We start from the raw sequence: 27,139 nt of genomic DNA on the forward strand, positions 1-27,139 counted from the left end.
TGCCATGCCGTTGTTACTAATATTATTTCATTGGTTGCGCAATGGTTTGCGTTTTTGGTGTATATTCAATGCAATATATATAACTGCCTAATATTGAACTTTGTTGAGCCACTTTATATAACATGCAAACGTAAAACGTATTGAAAATTAAATATTTATGGATTGCATTTATGGATGCTTTCACGATACCGTACTATGAGAACGTAACGGGAAGTGTAATTCCGATTTTGCATCATATTACGCAAGCGACAGTAATTTCACCGAAAAATTTAATTTCGCTGAAGTGCTTTGACAGTAACTTCGGATATAGCAGGTGGCGCGCCGCGGAACAGGCATTTTTTGATTAATTTTATGAAGACAGGCGGATTCAAGTCTACGTCATTCGCAGGTTCAACCTTTCGGAGAGACTTTCACGGTCGTTCCCGCCGAGTCTAATAAATATTTTCCGAGGAAATTTAGAATGCCCGCTCGACGCGCTTTACTCTTCTTGAGCGCGGGAGCGAGATCGATCGTCGCGTAGCAGGTGCACTCGATAATCGGTCTCGTCGCACTTCACGATCCCTCGAAGAGTCTCGGCGCCCGGCGTTGGGGAACTTAAGCGCTCCAGTCAATTGCTCCGGATGCAATTTGTCGCTTTTGCTCGACTCAGGTGAAGGGCTCGCTCCGCTTATATATACGAATCTTCGTTTACGAGTTTGCGAAGCGTCGCAACCTCTCCCCTCATATGCCGCCGCGATGCTAAAACTTGGATTAGTTTGCTTTCAGCTTTCGATGTCGGCTGAATTAGTCGCCCACGAGGCGGCGGCGACGGCGGCGGTTCGCGATGCCTCATCTCGTGGTGAAGTTGAACGCCAACGTCACCTCTGTTTCGCCAACTCAATGTGACTCGTCGTCACCGCGACTTCTCGGCGCGAATCTTAACACCGACGAGCAAACGTGGGAAACTCCAAACGAGATTTACGATTAATTTAGTCTTACGCGTCTATAGATCTCGGGGGAAGTAAATTGTTGATGTGTATATATGAATAAGTTGCGAAACCAGTAAATAATTTAAAAAATCTGTAAAGTAAAACATACTTATACATATATAAAAAACTTTTGTATTCATAAAAAATTTTCAGTTTATATAATTTTGGAATCTTCTAAACCTCATGCTTTATATATTATTAAATACATTTAATTTTTTGCATTTATAAATTTTGTATTAATATTATGTAAAAAGAAGAGAAAGAGATTCTTTTTATGTTATTTTATATTAAAATTCGGCAAAATATTTTAATAAAAGAATATTGTAAATTTTGACTTTGTAAATATACGATAACGTTTTGATAAATTTAAATAAAAATACTAGAGAAGAATTATACGTAGAGAGATAAAGTATCACAAACTAGTCTGTGAAAAAATATTGTTACTAAAACGTATCAAATTTACGTAAAATATTGGAATCATAATGGAGTGAAATCGATCTTGTAACGTAGATTTGATTGAAATCTTAGTTTGTATTCACGGTTTCTTACGCATTTATTATTTGCACCATTGCACATTGGTAAGTTATCCGTTTTCTACTATCGACTTTGCCCTGAAGAGAATTCCTCGTCTGCGTTCCGTCCATCACAAACGGCCTTAACTCAATTGGTTCTCGGAATGGACCATTGCACAACGCGGTGGTAGATTTGTCCTTAACAAAGGACCCTGATTCGACTGTGTTCTATGTGATTCGACATACCTATGCGCAATACATTTGTGCATTCAATTCGCGTCTCACTGGCAGTCGTAACATTGGAAGACCCTGGAGCGTCTCAACTGTTAGTTTGGGAATAATCGATTCCAAACGTCATTTAATTGGCACATAATACGTTATATATATTCGTTAGTCGCATAGTATAAACTTCCATGAACTCTAAATTTTTTTTTAATATGCATGGATATAAAACACGATATCGTAACTAATTATAGACATATATTTGTTATTGAAGAGCCAATTAATTAATTTTTAAGTTTAATTTTACTAAATTTGAAGAAACATTTAAACTGTTAAAGGAAAAGTGTTTAGCAAATTGTACATCTTGACTTGTATTTGACAAATATTATATTATTTAAAAAATTATATAAAGCTAAAATTATGTGAAATACATTGCATTACTGATTTGATGAGCGCTCTTGATCGACAAATAATAACATTCCATCGCGTCGTTAATCGCCTGGATAGCAAGGAGATAGCTTCGACTCATGTAAGCATTCTTTTCCCTCAATAGCGCCGCGACTTCATCAAATACCAATCGATTACATTTTCGACGATCTTAAATACGGGATATTCGTCACTATTGGATTCAGAGCAGGAATTTCATCTATGCCCTTCGAGTATTTCCATTATCGACCCTTCGCGAGCTTGCAATACCGAAGAAGGGCGGCGAGAAGTGTGTAAAAAGATAGCAGGGGAATTTTTTTTCGATATGCTGGGCGTATGAAAAATGCTGATATGCACTCATCTCATTCTTCATAAAAAAAAAAAAAAAAATAGGGACAAAATTCTCTAAAAGAGTTGCTTGAGGCTATGACTCTTTAAAATAAATAAGCTTTATAGAAAATGCAAACACGTTATATGCAACCTTACAATGTTAAATTTGTAATGTAAAATTATATTCAATTTGAGTCATTTTTAACCATTCCTATATAAGTATGTCGCCACTGCTCCTACTCAAAATGTTGTTAATTTAATTAAAGCAATGTTAATTTATATAACAAAACCAATGAAGTTAGAATAATACTATTTTGTATTAAAATAATAAATTTCGACACACGTGGTATAGTTAAAAATAACAAAATGTTATTTATCTCAAGATATATTGGTTTAAATTTTATTTTTTAATATTTAACAGTGTACGGTAAAAATACATGACGCGAGATAAAATGTGAAAAGAATATACGTGTAGTACCTTTGCGGTCGTTGAAGAATATCTTTCGAAAATTTGAAACGGAGATTTTGAGACAAAGTTTCGACCAACTCTCTTATTTCACGTGTATGAATATGAGAAAAATATTTTTCTGCTAAGATTCTTTCGACGTAACTCTTTTTTTGCCGTCAACTTTCGCGAATAAATCGCGGTTACCTTTGCGAAGATACTAAAATAATAAAAGAATTTTTCGAGAGCCCGCAGCAAGATTCAACGAGAATTACATGAGCGCGAGCCTCTTGAATTCTTTTGTGTAAGTACCAGCAGCGATTAAAAGCTTCAACATTGCTCGACGAGAAAGCCCTTTCGTACTTTGTGTTCCATTGCTGAATGCTACTCTCTTATTTCACGCATTATTATACAAAGTCTTCATTATACGTTAAAATATTTTTTCCATCGCAGAGTACGACACACTGTCTTCTTTAATATAAATAATTTAATATTCAACATTATTAAAAATATTACATACGTTACGTTATCATTATTTTATAGTTACAGAAAATGCATATAATATATATATATAGAATGTATGTGTATACTCATGTGTGTTTTGTCGTACTTTATTTTAATAATGTTTATTTTTATTAAATTTATTATATTCATATTGAATTATTTTTAAGTTTGCAATCTACGTATTATGTCAACATCATTTTTAATTTGTAATTTGACAATACAGATTGCGTATATTATTTTATAGATACTGTTATTTTCCATGTCTTTGCAATCATAGTCTTAAAAATTGCTGTCTTTCTATAAATTTGAATTAGAATTCTGGTGTGTTAATAAATGTATTTATGTGTTTCTATATCTATGTATAATAGAACTATGTATATCTGTACATAGATGTCTTGTATATACAGAGCCGTGTGCACTTTTAAAGGACTATTTACTTTGGTCTTCCTGCGTTGGTTCTTGCCGTAAATCCAGCTGGTTTTCGCGCGTTTCCAGCATTTGGTGGAAGTGCCAGGACCAGAAATAGGCGGACGAAGAGGCAAGCAAGGGTTTATTTTCACGCAGACGAAGTGTTGTACGGTTTAATAACGGCAGGCAGTGCAAAAGAGTGCGACGCGATCGTAATAGACAAAGTACGAAAAGGTTCGCGCACAAAGCGGCGGCACGTAGACGGCTTTTATTAACCATATTTTAACGAGACACTCCGATAAGTAATATCTTGCCGTCTTTTGTGTAGACATGGTTATGGGATTTATATAAAAATGTATGTGCATTATGTGGAATTTTATTGAGAAAAAGTTAAGTTATTTAAAACTATTCATATGCTCTCTTATATGCTTTATAAACGATTATAACTTGCAAATATATCTAAATTTTTAAATACTTTTAATAATGAAGATAGACGTATAAATATGTAAATACAAAATACAATGTATGAATATGTATAAATATGTAATTTTTAACTACATGTTTGTGTAATAAGATGATAGAGTTTTATCACATGTTTTTACTTTGATAAATTATAGTCTTCGACTGCCACGTAAATAATAAAAATGAGTATTACGCATATCTCTAATAACAGTCAAATTAAATTCTGCGCTGTAAAATGGCATTAATGTTCATGTGACATGTTTCAATTTTGCGCGAGAAGCGGAGGTGAGTTCAGACGCATGTCCCTTTTCCGTGTAAACGAAGCTGCGGCAAATATTTTCCAGGCAGATGAGTCAGACTTTAACGCGATTATGATTCGGTAAACCAATACGCAACACACTTTGTTGCACGAGGTGTCTTTTATCGATTTTCTGTATATCGTTGACAGCTTCCCTTTATGAATCTCTTATCGCCCCCTCATAATTTTCCGGTGTTTTGAATCTCTATCGTTGCTTAAAGATTGAGTTATTTTCATCAGCAAAATTGCAAAGAGCAGAGGAGAAAGAGGATGTGAAAAACTTTGTAAAACGGCTTGATAAATAATTACACACATATACATATATGTATCAAGACCGCCTAGAATTCTATTTTTTTTACGGGACATGGCATTACCTTTGTATTCAATACTGGCGACGCCAGTTTCTAAATGTCCAAAAATCCTTAAAATAAATTTTGTAGAATTTATTTTTGTACGGAAGAAACATTTTCGCAATGTAACGATCTTCCATTGCGTTTAAGAACACTGATGCGTTCACCCGTAGGTGCCTTTTCACGCGATTATTGGAAATGAAATTTTCAACAATGAGGCGCTAAGCCGGCTACACGTAATTACTTCAAACGAGAGCTTATAACTAATACTATTTCGTTCAAGTGCCCTCCCAAAGAATTAACGGACACGAGAAAAAGAAAACGCAGATATTTCGCACACCGACAGAATTTTGCTTCTGAACACGCACATATACATGTACAAACATATACGCACGCGTATACAAACGTGTACGTGTATTACAAACGTATATATCACATATGGACAATACGTGTTGCGAAGATCTCGTAATTAGCGCGATCAATGTCTGATTACGATTTACGTTCTTACTGGTTACAGCACAATGTCTAGTCCTGCTATGTTCGCCTAATGGCCTAATGCCTAATCCGACTTAATGGTAACTATGCCTGCTTACGTTGCTACTAATACTGATAAAAGGAAGCTATATTTATCCCTTCTAAATTGTATGTCCTTTCTCTTTCCGTCTCTTTTTTCAATTTTAATTCTTTATCTTGTTTGTTAATAATAATAATAATCAAGTGAAATTAATTCTATATCACGTTGTATATTATCGCTACAGAGTCAACTAACAAACATTAAGCTAATGAGACTGATGTATTGTTCAATCAATTTGCGACAATATTTTGTTGGTTTTAATTATATTGCTAATTGTAATTGTACTTTACGCTATAAATTAAATTCGGCATTAGTATAAGCTTAGCTTCATTATTTCTCTAGATCGTTGTGGCAATCAATGAACGGATTTGTTGGCAATATGGGGTTTACATTGTAAAAGGACATTGAGATAATATCTTTTGACGATATATAATTATATTTGCCGCACTTAAATTAAATTTAAATCCATTAGATAATTCTAAAATAAATACTTTAATAAATATTTCATTGTATTGTAATAATTGTATTAAGATTCAATCTTTGTGGAATAAAATTAATATTTGTATAATAAAATTAATTTAGTGCAATATTAAAATAATCTGAAATTATTTTAATTAAAATAATTAAGAGTCGATATCGTTCGATTCAGTTTTATATTATACCAGAAATAATAATTCTTTCTGGAACCTTTATTTCTGTAAAGTTTAAGATAGAAAAAATCGACAGAATCTCGATTGAACGTCAAGTTAATTATTAGCTTATTAAATAAAGTATTTAAAGCATAAAGTTATTAGCTTCTTAAGCTAGATTACTAAGTTTTGATTATATCTTACAATTAATAGAAATTATTTGTGTTTGTTATCTATTTAAAAGTGTTTTCTTTTGAAAGACTTATATTGTGACGTTCATTACTTATACTTATTTCATTTAATTAAACTTATTCATCTTTTTTTTTTCTATATGCTTGTTTTTAAAATAAATTTTTTAATTTTAACAATATTAATTACTATTTCTTTATATTCTTAATAGTGTAATGTAATTTTTCCAATGTATTAATTATAAAATATATATTCAATATATGTATAAAACTCATATCGCTGACACACACACTTACACATACACCACAAGTAATATTACTATATCTGCTTTTTTATTATACTTCTTTACATTTGTATGTTTTATTTAATTAATTTAATTAATTAATTTTTTATTAAAGCAAAATTTAATCCGTCTATAAAAAAATCGCAAAAATATGAAAACTCTAGCACGTCATTTTTGTGGTATATTTTTAAATGTACGAAACACTTTCTTGAAAATTAAATTATAATTTGCTTGACTGCAGATACTAATGTTAATGATCAAAAAGTTTGTCGAGTTGTTAATAAAAATGGAGTTGATTTGCAATTATTTTTTCGTCATTTGTCTCATTTAACCTAAATATCCAAATACGAATGTTTTTCAGCATAAACCAATAAATCATTAACGTTGTGTGATTACAGAATATGTTCGAATGTAGATTTTGAAATGATCAAATTTTCCAATAGTACATCACAGTTGAAAACAAAAAGTTCTGTTTTGTAGTTTGATATAAATACAGGAAAGAATTAGGATTTGTCTTGAAAGACAATTTCTTTCTAATTTGCTCCGTTTCTTCCTATTTATGCAAGCATTATAAATTTTTACCAATCGAAGAGAACTTTGTACAAGTGTCAAGAAGAATTGTCGATCTTAACGTGACTCAGCATGCGTATTTGAGGCGTGTGAAAAAGATTATCTCTCTCGACAGAGGTGCCGCAAATCTTCCCGGTTCGAATTTTAGAAAGAGTGCCACGGGCGAGAGAAAAAGTTTGATGTTGGGTCGATCGGAGAAAGTTGCGAGCAAATTCGATGTTTCCTGCAAAGATATATACGAAAGTAACGAGCGAAGCAATCTGCGAGGCTCTGCAAGGATTGGACTACTCGACTACTGCGAAGCGAGTGAGTTCGATTTACCATCTATATCAAGAAAAAATATACTCTGTAAATTTTTATCGCTAATGCATTACGATTTAAATATAACCATAACATTGACCATAACATTGACAGCAAAACTTTATTCACAAATGCACAAAAATAATTTATTGAAGTATTAATTTTTATATAAATTAATTAAATTACATTGATTATCCCCGTTTTACTAGATATTTTTATTAAAGATTTAATTAAAAGAAAACTAAGTAATTTATATATATATATTAAAAGATATATATATGATTGGAAAAATTCTATTAAAGATCTCTTTGATCTCTTAGACAAAAGAAAAAAAAATTAAAGTTTAACGATCGACATTGCAATAATGTTACACAAATGATTCTACGATTCTATAACATTAAATATTTGATTCAAATAAAGAAAGCATTGTCGTAGCTAAAGATAAAACAGTTATTAAAATTAGTCGAGCATTCAGTTATTAAAATTGATTCTCTAGCGCAAAATAACATCTAGAAATGAATATTGCTTGAACAAATCGCCGATAAATATCACTTCGATATTTATTTCGTGCAAGTTGCGCGTTTTATCAATCGTCATCCGCGCAGACGTAACATCGATGTGATTTTTGGATGCAAATACCGATGCTAACGCGATCCTGGGAGAATTCGTTGCACCGAGAATTGTAGCTTTTATACGAACGCGTGGGTGCAGCAATATACATGATGCGTGCATCCATCCATAAATGGTCTCTCTATCAATCGTTGTCGATTTGACATTTTGCTGCAGGTTTTGCACGATATTTCTCGTTGATAACTCACGAATAACTTTTCCAAATTCCGCGACTGACGATAGTTGAGTTCGAGATACCTAATTCTGTGCATTCCTTCTGCGATTTTATACCAGTAATTCTCGATTGATTGAATCAAATATCCCCCAATTAATTACAATACATATTTACAAAAATATTTGTAAATATTTGGAACTTTTGATACTTGGTACTTGAAAATTCCTTGATTTCTTGTGATTCCTTGACAAACAATATTTTTTTATTAAACGCATAAAATCATTTATATTAACCAAAATTGATCGATAAATTATTTGTCGTCTAAAATTACAATCTCCATTGCAAAGATTTTTTAGAAAATTGTATAAAAAGCATCAGTTTTTAATCTAAAAAATATTTTAGTGAAAATAAAGCTTATATTATTTTGCAAATATATCACAATTATGACAATAAAAATTATAAAATTTCATGTAACATTTATTTACAACATTTTATAGGGTAGCAATTATTTTAAACGTTTTATAGCAATATTTAACTTTTATAAAAAGTTAAAACCGAATATAGTGTTTGCTGATGTGTTTTACCGGGAGTCTTTCAACTGCATATTTTGTTCGTAGGCTATTTTGCCGAACGAAATTCCTTTTGATCAAGAAGGTGACTTCGCAGTGCGTCATTCACAACGTATGTACGTGCACGGATTTCATTTCCGGTTGCAGAGTGCCCCGAAGTTGAGCGAACAGCACGACTATCTCGAATCTCGCGATTCAGGAGATCATCACGAGTGGAACGGGAGATTTTCAAAAGGACGAAACGGATTATCGGGAGTGCCGCAATGTGGAAAAAAATAAAACGCCGTCATATTGTAAAAGTATGTTGTTGAGCAGGAACGATCACGAATATCAAGATCCTAACATGACGGATCCACTTTTAGCTCATGAATTGTAAGTGATAGTTAATTTATATTATTTATCCTGAATTAGTTTGTTCATAATAATAAGAACACATTTCTTGCTGCGAAATTCTTTTGAAACAATTAAGATATTTAGATACAATTAAGTGTAATAAGTGAATTTAGACTTTTATCTTTATTTATGGGTGAAAAGTGACTGCTGAGGCCAAGTTTTACGACATAATATGAGATGATTACTTTTGAAAGTTTAATGGACTGCTAAATGAGAAAACCATGTAAATGGGATAGCGATGTTTATATACCCATATAGAGATATGTAATTCTCAGTTTCATACCTCAGCATAAACGATAATAACTTTCCGCGCGAAACCTGATAAAATGTAAATGAAATTCATGATATCCAAGTATATACATTACAATATTAACAAACGACCCCAAGTTTTGTAGATAATCAATATTTACGTTATTGTATATATTATTATTTTATATTATTATGCATTTATTTAATTATTAGTTTATTGCATGGATAAATAAATGATGTCGTGGAATATACCAACAGATAACATATAACAACAGATTGAAATAGATAATATAGTCTAGAATAATTATTTTAAATATAAAATTGTGTTAAAGTATGTTATCTCAACAAAAGTTTGATTATAAACAAGCATTTCTATTTCATTAAAATTTCTTTATTGTGTATTTGAGTTTTCTTTCGAATGAAGAAGCATTATCGAGATCGACCGTGAATTTTCGTGAGTTTCAGAGGGAGGGGGAGCGCCTGGTAGAGCCGAAATAATATCCTATCGATCGTGCGTAATTCACAGTCACTTAACACAATTTGCAGGTTATTTGCGCGAGAGCTTTATCCTATTTATTACCTTATCTCGCTTGCGCTACTTCATGTTCGTTAAATGTGCGTGGATCTCGAACGCGTTACTTTTCAGAAACATACTTTATCCCCATTTATGTTACATGTGTTGGACATTTTACAAATAAAATGCGATCTCACATAAAATAATCCTATTTAGTAGCAAGATATAGCTTTTGTATGAAAGGCAACCAAAAAAAGGCAATCTGCTCAAAATCAGTCTCTCTAGCTATTGTCGGGCAATCTCGCAGTTACTTTTCCGACAATTTCCGCTCAATCACTATACCTCACCTAAAAACCGCCAAGAAACTACAGAATAGATAAACCCGCAACCGTTTACGCGCTGTAGTCGTAATTAAACGGAATGATTGCAGTACATCTCTTACAATTTCCATCTAATCGCACCCTGTTAAAAGGTACCAACAAACATTATAAAATACAGTCGTAGCAAATGGTGACCATCGAACCGATCGAGGCAATTTTCTTGATAATTTTCGTTGTTGCCGCATTTGTTGCAGATTTAATCTCTTGTTCTATATTATGCTGATATGCTATTTTGTTTTATCAAAAAATTTAGATAAATTATTAAATAAAATAGATTATATCAATATTTTATATCTTGTAAATTTCATATATTCTAAAACATGATTAGTAAAAACTTGTGTAATTATTAGATATAATATAAAATGCATATATAATTTATATAAAACTACATATGTCTGTCTGTCTCTCTCTCTCTCTCTCTCTCTCTCTCTCTCTCTCTCTCTCTTTCTCTCTCATCTTAGATATAGTACTATTTAATTGTCAATCAGTACGTCCGTTTATTGTTCCTTTTGGTTCTTGTGCTTTTGTTTTGTCAGAAAAAAAACTCGAGCTTGGAGCTCGATAAACTACGACTATTTTCCAGCGGTTCTTATTTCTTCTCCGTGATTTCCGTCGATTAATCTCCGGCCAGACCAGGAGAAATCACGGAGATCTGATCGCGTGTTTTCTCTTCTTAGCAATTGCTTTGTTCAAATTCCTTAGACTCCTACCATACAATCGTATGCCGAAACCAAGACTTTTCTTATACGCTAATGACGAAGATGCCGAGTGCATTATATTACCAAAACGACCTCCATCGCCCGTCAGGTTTGTCATGAAATATTTCAATGCAGTGTCTATTTTAAAATAACAAGATGTTTAATATTAAAATCATAAATTCAACATCAAATTTGCAGCATCGGTTTTCTAAATTACGAATTTTAATAGAATTCGAAATTTTTTTGATATAGGCACATTTTGCCCGGGAAATTCGATCTGCACGCTAAAACCGAAGAGTTATTAAAGCGACGAGGCATTGCCAAAGCTGGAAGATATTTGTGGGAATTTAAGGATCGAATTTCGCAGAGCGTAAAACAAGTTTGGGATGCGGGTGTCGATTTGGATTTGGTTATTTGCATGTTGGTGCTGCAGGCGTTGTGTGAAAATGTGATTTTGACAACGGCTGACACAAATACAGGGATTGACGTTCATACTTTTGTCAATATGGCCGTTAGCTGGACATTAGTTGACTTACAAATTTTAGATCCGACTATGGATGAGCAAGACCGCGCTATGTTCGCCGAAATGGAATTCGACATCGACAGTATGTATAATAAACACAATTTTTTTTTTAAAACTGCCCCATTGTAAGAATGTTTTCAATATAAAAAAGTACAGTTTCAATTTAGTAGATATTTAAAAATATAAGTATGCACATATTTTTGTGTTATAGTTGATCAATTAGCTTTATTGTATAATTTGTTATGCGAATGTAATAATGTATAATCGATCGTGACTATAGAAATCGTGTTAGAAATGGGGTGCCAAAAACTATTGGGAAACTGACTCAAAATCACACTTAACATTATACACTCATTAATATTAAATTGTTACACACAAAACTTCTTGCGACTAATATATGCGATAATATAAGCTTAATTGAATATTCATCGTAAATTTGTCAGGGCGTCCGACAAGCCGCGAAATGGTCGTCTTTTCGAAACTCCGTAAAGCTCTCTTCGAAGTGCATCGTCCAAAGTTCGATCCGCACGTCTCGATGCACTTGCATCGTAGTTTGCCGTGGTCGCTGGTCAGCCCGGCACATCAGACGGGCGTCGTTAAATTTTATCCTAACGTGAGAGAACGAATTGGCGAGATGTTACCGGATTCGTCCCAATACGTGAAATCAGTCTATGTACTGGATGTTACATGTTTTCACTTCAGAGAAATGCTATAGAGCAAGCTTATATGGCTTAAAAGAAATCCAAAGTGGATCCCTCTTTGAAGGATCAATGGTAATCAGAAACCAGGACGGTGAACTGTTCATTTGCCAGTTTTATGTAAGAAGAAAAGAGAGGAGAATAAAGATAAAGTACTATATATACCTCAAATTGCAGTTACTTTAACATATTGCCGCTTGAGGCAGAAAGTATCGTAGAATTTATTCTGAAAAGATTCATGAAAATAATCGGCAACATACAAGGAGATAAAAGTTAGAACCATGAAATATGTAAAAAATTATAATCGCAACAAATTCAACGTCTGTAAATAAAGTTAAGTAAAAATAAGAAACAGGAAAATGAAAACTATAATTGTATTATTAAATTTTTAATTACAGTTTTATATTTTCTCTATATTTTTTGTAAAATATAAATATCTAATTTTGTAATTTCTTCATTGTTTTTGAAAATATGGAAATTTATTGTCCAAGCTTTTATTAATAATAAAAATGTATACAAATGTGTTTCTTGCAAATTTTGTTTTAGATATAATTAAACGAAAGAATCCTGCTTAAATAAGTACTCCGAGAAATATGGTCTTAATTAATTTCCACTATATATTGCGATTCAGGTTTAAGAAGCCATAAATATTTTGTAACTGAGGAAATTTCGCTGCGAATCTCGCAATAATTCACGTCGGCCGGCCACCTTCCGCGCGATGATGAAATTTTTATGATCCGCAATTTCAATCCATGGAACTCATCGTTATTATAGTCAAACGATTGTGCGGCAGTTAATTAATTCAACGAAATTAATTTTGTAATATTAATTATATTACTAATTAATACCCATAAACAGCCGTTTTTGGCACGTTTTCGTGAAATTTCCCAGCTAACGAAGCAAAATTATTGATGTATGACTGTCGCCAATTTTATCGAAGTACTTCGCCATCGTGCAAAATTGCGTGGACATTTTCGATGCGCACAACATTCACGTCTATATTATCGTTTGACCACGCGGAAAAATGTAATAGCTATAGCGCTGCATTACTATGCCTGAAGGTTGTCAGGTGTGCATGGCACGAACCTTTCCATAAAGGGCTAAAATCCCTCACGCGCGAGAATCGATGCACAGAATCAGAAGGCGCACCTGAGGCTGCATGTCCCTGGAAGGAATATAAACTGGCCGCGGTGACGAATATCATGGACGTAACGTGAAAAATAAGGGAAAGAGAAAAGCGACGTTGTTCGTTGGACATTTAATGGACTTTTCGCCTCGCGGCGCCTCGCCGACTGCTTGCGCCGACTGCTGATTCAGCGTGGAAATTACGTCAGCTTCCTCGAGAGGATGGAGCATGCGGAAGTGCCACGCCTTTCTCTTCCTCTTCATGACATCTATACCATCTCTTCAGGTTTGTCTTCAGCCGCGACGGCGGCTAAACGGTCACTTTTCTCTCATGTGCGAGTCTGTGCGCGTCCGAAGTAGAAACGCGTAACAAACTGCCAATTTTATTTTAAAAAATTAGAAACATAAATAGTTCGAAATATCTGAAGTAGTCGGATTTGTCACAATTTTTATATTATAATTATTAATTTAAACGATATTTTGTATTTGTTAGAGTAGAATTAAAACAACTTTTAATATGCAAAGATAAAATGCTGAAAGTAAGAAACATAAGCACTCAGCAGGTTAATGAAACTTTTCTGATCTATTTCGTTCGTCGCAGCCGTCGGAAGCCAAACCGCGAAGGGTTTTTTCCACCGAGCGCGATGACTGGGACCTTCAATTTTCCATGTCGCGAAATCGCATTTGCGTCGCCGGCACTTTCGATATCCCTCCTTTAACACGGCGCCCATTAATTGCTTAAAAGCCTCGGGTTACTGCATCCCGTTAATAAGAACTAAAATATGATTATCGAGAGATAATTAACGATCCGACGTGTACGTTATCATAAATTATTCATGTATTGTGAACAGCATATAAATTTAAATTCTGTAAAAGTTGTTGGCAGCAACGTTGGTAGATATGCAACGTACATCAGAACACTTTTTATTCAATAAATATTATATTTTCAGTAAATATTTTAAAACTAAATATATAAAAATAAATTTATATATTTTAATAAAGATGCAATTTTTTACGCATATTTGCCACATTTAGATTATGCAAATTACACTTTTATGAAAATGTACGTAAATAGTATTATTTACGGTGTATCAATAAAATCTGATATTTTAAGATTTTTTTCAATCACGCATTTAAATATGGAGCAGGGAAATTATCAATAATGTAGATATTTATAATGTAAACCTTAATCAGCAAATATTTGCCCAAGATAAATATTCTGCAGCTCATCGCATTTCATCGAGAAGGAAGAAAAATATCCGCGGGAGCCACGCCCAAAAGGATTTAAATGTGAAATAAATCTGGCGATGCCAAAATTAACTACGCGCACGTTCGTATCCTCTATCCATTATCTTGTTACCTCCCCCACAAACAATACATAAGCTCGACATTGTCACGCTGATTACTCGGAAGCCGCTAATAACACCGTATATACAATGCCGAACCTTGCAGAGCCGGTCGAATCAATGCCAGGCACTCTTGCGAGGTCACCACCGAGCTGTCCTCGAAGCTGATAAATATTCATGGCTCACGTTGGCACGATTTCCTCGTCGTAAAACGGCCGGATGACGCGGGCGAATCCGTGCGACAGTTCCATCGTTCCGCGTCGCGATAATCACATCCCAGTAATGCCGCGCCCACTTGAATCGTTGAACGTGTCGTAATTGAACCCCTCGTTCCGTGAGGAACGAAATTTTTGAGCGAGTTAAATGGCATGCGGCGCGCTCAGGTGCAGCGCCACGTAATACTGTACCGCTAATTATGAATTCTGCGTATCTGCATATCCGAGCGGAGAGTTCAATTGCGAACACGTTCGACGATTTAAGCGGCGTATCTTATGGAAACATTGTTAATGAGAAATGACGGCTGACGTTTAAATCACACGCAAAAAATGCAGAAATAGAGATAAGGAATTGATGAAAATTCATGTCACTTCTCCTACTTTACAAAATTGAGAGGATAATTTAACGATTGTTGAATTCTCTATTCGTTTCTAGCCTGCTCTATTTAATTTTAATTTTCATGACAAACAATCAGAATAAGAAGGATGAATCTCTTACTCTCACTGGAATAACATACGAGAGGGAGACTTTTCTGCTTAGCATTTGGATGTGTTGTATTATATTTTACATCACTAAAAAGCAAAACAAAACCAGCACTTTCCGAGTGCTATCTCACTACTTTTATAGTACAAATCCAATCTTCTTCCGTCATGAGCGCTTAATCCTTTCCAGAATGAGAATCTCAATATATGGATATTTCCATTAAGTGACTTAACTATCGCATAATCGTATTCTAATGACCATACGCGCGGACGTATACATGATTCATCTATGAACTCGCGCGCGTGCGCATCGCTGCATATTACATTTTAATCCGATATTAGGACGCGAACTATACATTATAATCTTGGATCAACTGGCCAAGGCTAAATGCGGCTTGTGTGTACTGACTTCGTCACTTGACAGGCTCTGCGCCGTCCGCGAGTCGCCTTGTTCGATATTAATGGACCCTCCCTATGGGTTAATATCCAAGATAGGATTACACTGGCAAAATTAAAAAGGATCTGGTTGAGTCTTACAGCTATGATTATGTAAAACATATATACGCACGTAAGTGGCTATATATGATCTATTCTCATTTTTGCAATTGTATAGGAGAAGTCATGTAATTATATCTTTTCAGAAAAATATAATATATAATTAGTTTCTCATGCTAATAGTTATTATAGATAAAAGAAAACATTTACTAAAACAAGTTGCGCTTATTGATATAGTAGCTATTATAATATTCTTATTTCATTCTTAAGATTTTATATTTTAATGCTACATTTTTTTGCTTAAAACCAAGAGCATTTTTCTTTAACACAGAAGTAAAATTTAATTGTAATTCTTAATTGATCATTTACTATCTATTTTAATTTTGTATAATACCAGAATATATATAACGGTAGCATATCTATATTTATATTTTAATAATATCTTAAGATGAAAGTAGAATCATCGGTGAACAACAACGTATTCTAGATCAAAAGTAATGCTTTTTAGGAGTAAAAGTGTATTTCAACGAGGCGACGCGACCATATGCGACATAACGAATCGCTGGTAATGAGGCTAAATAGGAACAAACATTTATCATCCCTCCGACGGGTGTTGCTGGCATTGCAGATCTCTCCTGATAATAATAGTTCGCTGGATTATGGCTGCAATACCTTTCTGCAACCGAAAATATCTATCTATATATTTACTTTATTAACTTCATCTATAACATATAACGATCAAGGTAAGTAGATTAATTTGATTAAAAACGTTTCAGCATTCTGACTTTTGTCATATAAATCTAAATATCAATGTAAACTTAATTTTTAAAATACATTATGCAATGTGTGCTATGTACTTCATTAACTAATAATTATTATGCAAAATAAAACAAAGTTTGTTTGTTATTGTAAAACAAATGTAAGATTATTATAAAGATTTAAATATTAGGCGAGCTATAAATATCTCGGAATATTTTAGCCCCTTGCCTCAAATTGTTCGTATCGGATTCGGCATTATAGATCGACGCGGTGCAACGCTTCCGATGAAAAAAGGCGTAAAAAAAGTCGAAATGAATACGGACCATTGAATAGAATAATGATGAATGCATATATCCCAATGGAGATGCGTGATCGTTGCTGCATTTATCACTAGTTTCGTATGCTGACATTTACGCTTTTGTGATATATGCTGCTTCCATTTTTCTCATGCTGGACTCAGCGCACAAATTACCATCTATAGAAATAATAGAAAGAACTCTCGAATTTAATACTTTCTATATAAAACTCTTATTACAGCATTTAAATAAAACGAATCAGTCTTTAAAGTCATGTAGTTATTTATTGCTAAAATTAATTTTTGAAGAAAATATATATAGAATTCTATTTTTTTAAATTCTTTCTCAAAATATATATATATTATAAATTTCTCTCTACAGTGCTAATATTTTTAATATAAAATATATATGTATATTTCGCTCTGCTTTAACAATAATTGCCACTCAAGTTATTTTTGAACCGATTGTATTCCTGTTTCCAAATTCTGGTTTGTTAAAAAAAGTCTAATGTTTTTCCGTGTCAACAACGACGTCCGTCGCCGTGGAAGCGCTTAGACGAGACAATGGTATCTGATGGAAAGAAAAAAGTCGCCAGCAAAAACTCAACGCTAACACGAGGTGGCAATCCGTTTCAGCGGGATTCGGTCAAGCCAGTAAAAGGATTAGCCCGCGGTGTCTTAAGCCGGAAGAAGGACAAAATACCGAAACAAACGTATACCGGACCATTTCTGCCGCAATCGCGGGCTACAAACTGCATCCTCATAAATAACGCCGTTACGCGACGGTGTTGAATTCGTTGCATGTATTCGCCGACGACCACGTGTGGCAAACTGTGAACCAACTTTTGGCGAAATTTGCACTCGGCAGTTAGTTACAGTCGGCTGAAAAGAAATACTATTATTTTCATGCTGAAACTACCGCCGGTTTACGTTTCGCGCCAGTTGCATAAAGAAAACAAGAACGAATATCTTTCTTCCGAGTGCCTCTCGACAATTGACGCAATGTGTGTTGTTTCATAAAATACACACATATATGCGTATGCTGAAGCATTTTATTTCACTATCTAGGGAATATCTCTTTCTCATAATGTGAAACGGAATGTTACGCATGTTTTATGTTGTTTCGGCGAAAGAAGTATGAGGTAAACGAAGTTTACAGAGATTCCTTCAACTTTCCAACTATTAAATTTTCTGTTATTTAATACTTCATGAATTACATTTTGAATCATCTTTCGTATTCTGAATTCGGCTTCGTAATTCTCTAATGAACAAATATTCGCTTCTTGGGCTTTATTGTCTTCAAAGTTTTGCTTCACAAGGCTTGTTTAAACAAGTTTTAATTACGCAAATTTGATTAACGTTACATTCTCTGAGAAGAGAAATTTGCATACAAATAGAAAATAGCTTGTGTTAAACTTTGTTCAATGTCAATATCAAAGTTTATAATTTATATTTATTTTGTTTAAATATGTGTTACAAATTTTTAGGAATTCTAGAAACATTATTTGCTTTGTATCGATCAAATATGACTAATATAAAATTAATAATTATAAAAAAGTTAACAATATAATTTCCCATATATAGTATATACTTTCAAGCACACAGAAAATAAATGATAATAATTCTAATGTAAAAAAATTACTGGTAATTAAAACAAAAATAAAATTTTTAAAAGCTTTAAACACGTAAAAAATTATGTTTTTTTCTACGATATGGGATTTAAAAAATAAAAACAGTACTAAAGAAGAAAAAAAATGGTAAAACATTAAGATTTTAAAATAAAATGTGTAGACAGGAGCTTTTTCTTTTTAATAGTTCTACTGTTTTGTGTGTAAACGCTCTAGACACGTGCGCTTAATCTACTTACATTCATTAATGCATTACTACTTTTAATACCATTTCTAATCTGGCTTTGCGCGTTAACCGGAAGGTACCACGTTTGCGAGTTTGCTCGACACCGCGACCCGTCATATGGTGCCACAAACAACCCGTTGCTTTACGCATCCAAAATGCACCGTGTCGCTCGGGGAAAAAAACGAGAAAAACATACGGCGGACGTATCGTGCCCATCTCGTCCGAGCTTACACGGACGCGCGTTCTCGCATCGCTAACGCGAAGGAACTCATTGTCTCTTTTTAATGTTCGCGACGCGGCAGGTCGTCCATCTCTTTCTCGCACGCTTTGTCAAAATATGATCGTCGTAGCGCAAAGAAATCACAGAACTGAGCACCGGAAAGAAGACGTGATACAGAAATGGAAGCGATGAGACACGATCAAGCTGTGCGAACTACACATATATACCATCTGTCCTATTTACGAATAGTTCTTCCCCGTTTGCCCTTTTATCAGCGCTGTACATACTGTTCGTTCACAGTGCTTTGTTTTATCAAGCTACATTTCTTTGTTTCTTCATCTGATCTCTTCCGGTGTGAAAATATTTTGAAATGGATTGTTAGCTCGACGAAGGAAATGGAAAATTTTATTTAAACAGAGATTTTCAGCAAAATACTCAGAATCAAACTTAATATCATACATAGTAATAGTAACATAAATTATTTCATTATTAATTTAATTTAAATAATTTTATTATTATTATTAGCAGGAGAATTTCTATACGTATATTACTATCCGTAAAAAATAGTAAAATTTTTTCTCTATTTCTTTACATCTTACATTATATTTGTTATTTTAACACTTTTACACCATAGAAAATTCTTTATCGCTATTTACTGTTTACCAGTGTAGTTATAGTTAATGATTTATACTTTTAGATTTCTCGTGGTTGAGATTCAAAATTGAAAAGATTGAGAGATGAGTCGAGGGTTATTAAACACAATTGGAGTTTCTACAACAAGAATATGCATCACATTTTTCAATGAAAATTAAGTATTCTCATAATATTTTTTTGCTGTTTTTACCTCTTGTTTTTATTTTGGTTTTAGTGGAACTCGCAACAATTTTTGACATTGTGCTGCATCCGACGTATTTTCCTCATTACGTCTGACTATCCATCATGCGTCTCGAACGTGCAACAGCGTGCACTTTTTATGCGCGATATGTAGCTTCGGTAGCGACATAAACTGAAAACGCAGTAATCCAACACTGTAATGAAGAAGTATCAATCTCGTATGTCACGTTGGGTAAAACATCCGAGTTTCCGTATAAAGCACTACGCAAAATGTGAGTGCGATAAGCATCGAAACGTGTGCCACGGTCCAATATATATCCGATATAAATTGTGCGAAGATAAGGTCATATAAAATATACTATATTGACGATATAGCGTATTTTGATACTTGGGTCGATTTGCTCGCACATATAATTCATGTTGACAGAATACGTGGATCATGTTTTTGACGTAACGTATATTTCTAATATAACACATTATTATAGTTATTGTATATATCATACTTGTGTAAATTATAATAAAAATATAATTGCACGGTTATAATTTATTGTCGTAACTATAATTACGTTTAAGGAATTACAAAAATCTTAAAATAATACATGTTAATATCGTGCAAACAATAATCGTCATTACTATAAAAGAAATTTTCCAATTTCTTTCTCTCTCTTTCTCACTGCGTAATCAAAACGTATTTTGTCAGCGCATGACAATATAACTGCTTTATATATAAAAATGCCACACTAACAATAAATATATTTCTTCATAAAGTAGCATGCATTCGGAATATCCGACACCATGCGCGCATCGTAGAGAAGAAATAACCGCGTAGAAGAGAATCGCAGATAAAAGATGTCTCGATCCTGTTTTCCTTCTTATGGAACAGAACGCAAGATTCATGACACTTTCTGAACAGCGTTTATATACGACTCGCGTCAGGTCGAATGGGTGATAATATTTTCCAAAGTTGTTTCGTGCTTTACGATCGCCAGCGCGCAGCGACGCAATGCGACGATTGTAGTGTACGAAGAAATATACCAAAGGATAATCGACAGAAGAGGAACGTGTCGCGACCAAGAGTACGTCTACATACGATGTCGAGAAATAGATGGAGAACTAGGAAATGGGTTCCGCGGATAACAGAGTTTCATTGAGGTTTACGCGCGAGCTTGTTTTTTACAAAGCTATCATTCCGACAAAGCAGTTTCTTCAGAATGCAAAAAACGTCGGGAGAAGCGAATACAAATTGCATGCGCATACGTATGCATAAAGATGGGATTGATCTCACTTCTCTTACACAACGGGATTGCAAAATTTATTATAATAACACGGTCCGGTGTGTTCTTCGTGCGCGGCAAAGCGTGGATGCCGGACAAGTGTGTAAAAGTGGCAAGTAACTCTGCCGTAGGGTGAATCGTTGTGTTTCGCACAGAGAGCACGATGACGGAAAATTCACGAGATAAGGTTTATATTAGAGCGGACGACGTATGTTCCACGCGCGTTGCGCGCGCGCGTTCTCTCTCTTAAATTTCTTTTCTCTTTCACTATACCTCGCTCGTTCTCGCGCGTTCCCCTGGAAATGTCTCAAGACAAGGCGCTCTTGACACTTTTATCCCGTACATCTTCCTTATACGAGGACGTTTCAGGAAAGAATATCTCGTCCATGAGGAACTTGTCCTCCCGCCGCGCAAAAACGAGTAACGAACATGCACCTAAATTATGTGACACTTTCAATTTCATTTATATCGCCGTGAAAGATATTCATTTCCCAGATGATGTGTGCGAGATAGTGCTTTTGCTATGCATGCGATATCTTCAATTTACGTGGAATAAAATTCAATTTGAATATGTTTCTGTCGTTCTTCGGAATGATTTACAATTAGTGATAATTTAAGATACTTTTTGAAGTAACAGTATTATAAATAACAGTGGTAAGATTTTATTATCATACATAACGTTAAAATTAGTAATGATTAATTTTAATCGCGACAAAATATTAATTCTTAAACAAATAATTATAAATTACAATTGTCAATTATATATTTTTTAGAGACGAGATTCGAGATTCTCAACAGAATTAATCGTACAACTAAATTTTAGAAAGAAATGTGCGTGACTTGTATCTTATATATAAAAATTAGAGAAGGCTTTTCACAAAAGTTGTTTCTCGTTGCCTTAAATCTGCAATGTTATAGAAGCTGCAGCGGAGGAGTAACTTTAAAGTCAACTATTGTATGGACGACAGCCTCGCGATCGCGAGAACCGTCTGACGAGCTCGTCGCTGAAAAGGTTCCTACTTCATTCGGCCGGTGAATATTGCAGCGGCCATTAACTCGGCGCCGTCTCTACGGCGGGTTTGTTAATTTTTTAGAGGCCTCGACGATCCCTTGCGCACACGCGCGCGCGCGCACACACACACACACACACACACACACACACATTACGAGACCGGTGTACGTCTCAACAAGCAGCAGCGTTTCATTTGTCTCCTATTGTATATCAGGTCCTGTTGTCCGGAAAGGGTCGGCCCCCTCTTTCTCTCATGTATTTATAAAAATAATTTGTCTTTGTCCAACCGGAATAGCCTTATCGCGTTGTCTCGTGAAACGTGCATGATTATTTACAAAACACAATTCCTCTTCGGTCTTGTGATAGAATGGATTACCTATGCGTGAATGTCTTATGTCTCTATCATAATTTATTTCTATCACATCTCAGACAAACATTTCGCTGTAATAAGATCTGTCTTGTATATTTGTGACAAGTTCAATGTATATATCTTTTGCTTTTTAAAATATATAAATTCATCTTCTTTCATATAAATATTAGTTTATTACATATAAATCTGCACGTAAAACAAAAGTTAAATTGAAATATTTAAAAATGCACTTGATGTCTATTTCTGAAATATGATATGCACAATATGAAGTAACATGACGTAAAATAAAAAAAATATATAAAGAAGTACGACGTATTATCTTTCGTTAACTATATGATATCGTAAATTTTAGATTAATATTTTTTTTATTATAAATTATTATAAACTTTTTCTATTTTTGAGAAATCAATCACCATACAAGTATAATCAGTCATTGAGCTTTCAATTATAAATAAACGCTTCGTATCATTATGTGCAAGAAATAATTTCTATATATCCGCGCGTTCCGTTTCCATATCCGTTCTGCAAACAAGATACGACAAAAATGGCAGTTATGGAAGGTACGACTTGGCGGCGTATGCGGCAGAAATCACGAGCAGAGCCGAGAAAATAAATTGTGTACGGTAACGTGCAACGAACGAACGAACGAACGAACGAACGAACGAACGAACGAACGAACGAACGAACGAACGAACGAACGAACGAACGAACGAATAAACGAGTGAACGAAACAGCTGCCCGAAGGTTTCCCGTGAGAGCTGCAGTGTCCTGCGCCGACGGGAGATATCCTGGGAGCGGAAAACAGCGAGCAACAGAATATTAAAGTACAAAATTCTATCACAAAAGTACGTTTTACATATGAGGTGAGATAAGAGATATATAGTGGTGCAATAACGCTGTCCCGCGTCTCATATTTCAGCTGATCTTTAACTACGAACAGAAGGCGGTACTTTACATTTTTCACAAGAGTCCCAAAAGTTATGAGTGAAATTTGTCTTCTTGTTATTTCATTCTAATTGTAATTTACAGTATCCAATTTACAGTACACAATAAGCTGAAGATAATTGCTTGAAATAACAAAAAATTGTAAATGTTTAGTATAACGTTCTCCCCTCCGATTTTCTTAAAACTTTGTAAAATTGTTTATTTCTGTGTGTAAAAAACATTCTGAGAAGGAAAGTCGTCGCTCAAATCTCGTTTTTTTTTAAATTTAATTTCAAAGTTTTGATGTCGGTGTGTGTGTGTGTGAAACCCTTCAAGTCGTGACACAGTCGCTACCCATGACGAAATGAAGTTGTGCAGTATTTTAAAAACGTAAATTATCATTTTCCTACCTTACCGACATCAAAACTTAAAAATTAAATTTAAAAAAAACGAGACCTGAGCGACGATTTTCCTTCTCAGAATGTTTTTTACACACAGAAATAAACAATTTTACAAAGTTTTAAGAAAATCGGAGGGGAGAGCGTTATACTAAACATTTACCAAAAAAATAGTATACATTCTTTTATAATTAATGTTCCCGCTTCTCATCACACAAAATTGCTTACACGTCGGATATATCAGCTGCATTTTTATGCCACGCTGGTGACTGACTTATCCTTTTGTTGTACAAATTATTCTGAATATATCATGCTGAATTTTAATATATAGGAGTTTTTATTTTGAGGTTAGATATTAATTACAAATCTAAAATTGAAATTTAATAAATCGAAATGACAAATTCAATATAAAAGTTATGTAAAAAAAATTATGTATGTATAAAATTTTATACACAAAAGTCTTTTAGATTTCTGATATTAAACCAATAGCCAAAATTTAACAGTACAAAATTGCGGATCCAATATCGAAGAAATTTTTATTATTTTTTAATAGAAAAAATTTTGCTCTTTAATTTTATCAAGTAATATAAGTTAAATATAAGTTAATTTTTAAAATTCTTACGTAAAAACATAGGAAAATTGCAAAGAAATAAGTGTTCAAATATAGGTACACTATATATATGCAACAAAGAGTCTGTCACCAGCCGGTGCCGGCGAGTATCAACTGTCAACTATTATTACTCTTCGCTCTCTCACCGTTAAATCACAATAATCACATGTTTAAAGAACGCGCTACGCCACGGTCGTCTGGTCGTCACGTGCTTCTGTTGGAATGTAGAAGGGATTGGGGACGATGGAAGGGAGACAGACGGTATTGTCGCTCTTGGTAGTTGCTGCGTTCGCCGCTACGCTGCGTGCTTTTCTCGTATTTAAGTTTCGACATGGAAGTGTATATAAAGGCTGCAAAATCCAAGCATTGCTATCGCTTCTCGGCAACTTTGTTGCTAAGATCAAAGTGTAGTATCTGTTCTTATCAGCTTAATATCTGATACAGTCCTCATAGAGGACTCAGAATATTAAACTGATTTTTGAATCTAGGGGAGGTCTGGAGCTTGCTCCGACCACTCCACAGGTCGACTCGGCTTTGCAGTACTGCTGAGTTTGGCCTAATAATACGAATAAAGCATAAAAATTTGTTTATTTTTATATATATTAATATATATGCTTTTATACCTACGGTTCGTGAAGTTGCTCTAAACTCAGCGAGAGGCTTGTTTACGTCGTCGACACCCATGGGGTTTGTCAGACTCGAGCATCTTCATCTGCTCATATCTCATGCAAATATTCGTATTTTTTTATTTCCTAAATTTCCTTTTCTTTAAATCAAAATGTCAAAGTCGGGTGTGAACTGCATAAGACTCATTTTTAAAACAATAAATAGAAAAAAAGTTACAAAGGTTTAAAGTTTAAAGTAAAGAAGAATTTTTATATACCCAGAAAATAAATCTTTTCGTCAAAAATATATTATAACTAGTTTTTATATATATATAGAGATTAAAAATGAAATTGTAAGCTGTTTGCACTTAAACTGCATAATAAACTGTCTGTTAATTTCCATTACAGAATATCGTTCTTAATAAATAAACATTATATAGAGTACAAGTTTATAAGATTCTATATATATAAGAAATAACACAATAATTTTAATTTTTTAAATAAAAAAAAAACCATAATCTTCGTCACTGCATTCTATGCATCAGGTAGAACAGTGCAGGAAGAAATATCGCTGAAGGTAAATTGTACCTGCGAGGATTAAATCACGGGTGCACACGGGAGGAAAGTGCGCGAAACGAGCGGCTTGATAAGCGATACGCAAAAAGAGCAGGCGGTATCTCATGCGGATACGAGAGGCATGTAGCTAGTCGAGTTCGAGCATACGTCACGAGAGGAAATTACGCGTATATCATTAAATCTCCGCGAGCAAGAGATGCCGCGGGCTGTTTCCGGCGACGCGAGTTTCACGTTGATGATGTCTACGAGCGGCAATGCGATAATGTATTCCTCTTGCGCCGCTTATTTTTTCGAGATTTAGCCAGATTTGTTGCGATATTTTCTAGCGATGGTTTGTGTTTGCTTTCAAAGCAAAGAACATGTGATCCGCTTTATTACGTCTATTACTTATCCAAAAAATGTACATATTGCGATACATTTATTATTAAACAGTTCTCGTGTATTTATTTCGTTATTTTACTAATTCAAGAGTATAACGCGGTAAATGTTAAAAAATAATATTTTAAATGAGCGATATTCGTTTCGTTATCGTTACCTTTATTGTAACTTTGTGCTATCATTTTTGTACGTCAAGATATTCCGCGAAATAAATTGACGCTATAAGACGTTTAAATACTTCTTTACTTATAGTTAGTTCAAATCGAACAAGTAGATTCAGGGAAAGAAGATAACGGCGACATCTTATCTCTTGAGTAGCACTGAATTTTTTCAAAGATTATCATTAAATTGATATTTTGCCAAGAAAACAGGTCTGCGTCATAAAACGGCGCTATCGAGGATCCCCCGAGAGGCATTATCGATAACAAGTCACGGAAGTGAAATGTTAAAATTCAAAGAACGCCGAAGACGCCGCGACTGATCCCATTGACATCGACGCCATGCAGATTATGTGACTTCATCTTCCCGTTCTTCGAGAACCTGTCTTATATATATCTATTACTTCGGCTTTCCTTTTCAATACCGCGAGCAAGATCGAGCAAGCCAGTTACGTCTCGAGCGTGGACTTTACGTACCGCAAAAATTTCCTCGATGCGAGCGATGCTACGCTTAAAGCGAAGATAGAAAAAAAAGGAAGAAACGACGGAGACAGGGTTTAATATTAGAGAGACGAGTAAACTAGAAAATAAGAACGAAGAAAGAGAGGAGCTTGCGCTTTCGCACGTTTTTTTTCGGTATACTGTCACGACACTTTTTAGATAGCTAATTATTATATGCTTCACTACGTACAGATTATGTGTTTGTATTACGTGTAAATTATCCAAGTGTGTTTCTCTTACGTTATATTCGATGATTAGATATATAATTAAATCTGAAAAGATAGAGTAATTGCTGGTAATGCCAATATAGACATAGAATCGCTTTCAAATTCCTAACTGCATACAAATTTTTGCTTATATTAAGAAAATTGGAAGTATAGATATATGGTATAAAACATAAACGAAATTTTTTGTAATTTACTATTGCTA

The 27,139-nt window shown here is 34.1% G+C and overlaps 1 protein-coding gene and 1 non-coding gene across 4 annotated transcripts in view; one reads left to right on the top strand and one right to left on the bottom strand.

Annotated features, from left to right (window-relative positions):
• LOC143902750 (dipeptidase 1) overlaps positions 1–27,139 on the bottom strand; it is a 110,096-nt gene that overhangs the window by 28,559 nt on the left and 54,398 nt on the right. The window lies entirely within an intron of this gene.
• LOC143902752 (U2 spliceosomal RNA) lies at positions 24,864–25,057 on the top strand. Its single transcript, XR_013258469.1, has one exon. It is a non-coding gene; the product is annotated as a U2 spliceosomal RNA (small nuclear RNA).

Source organism: Temnothorax americanus, unplaced genomic scaffold (genome assembly GCF_048541705.1).
Source record: "Temnothorax americanus isolate GAGA-0224 unplaced genomic scaffold, ASM4854170v1 Scaffold4, whole genome shotgun sequence".
NCBI lineage: Eukaryota > Metazoa > Arthropoda > Insecta > Hymenoptera > Formicidae > Temnothorax > Temnothorax americanus.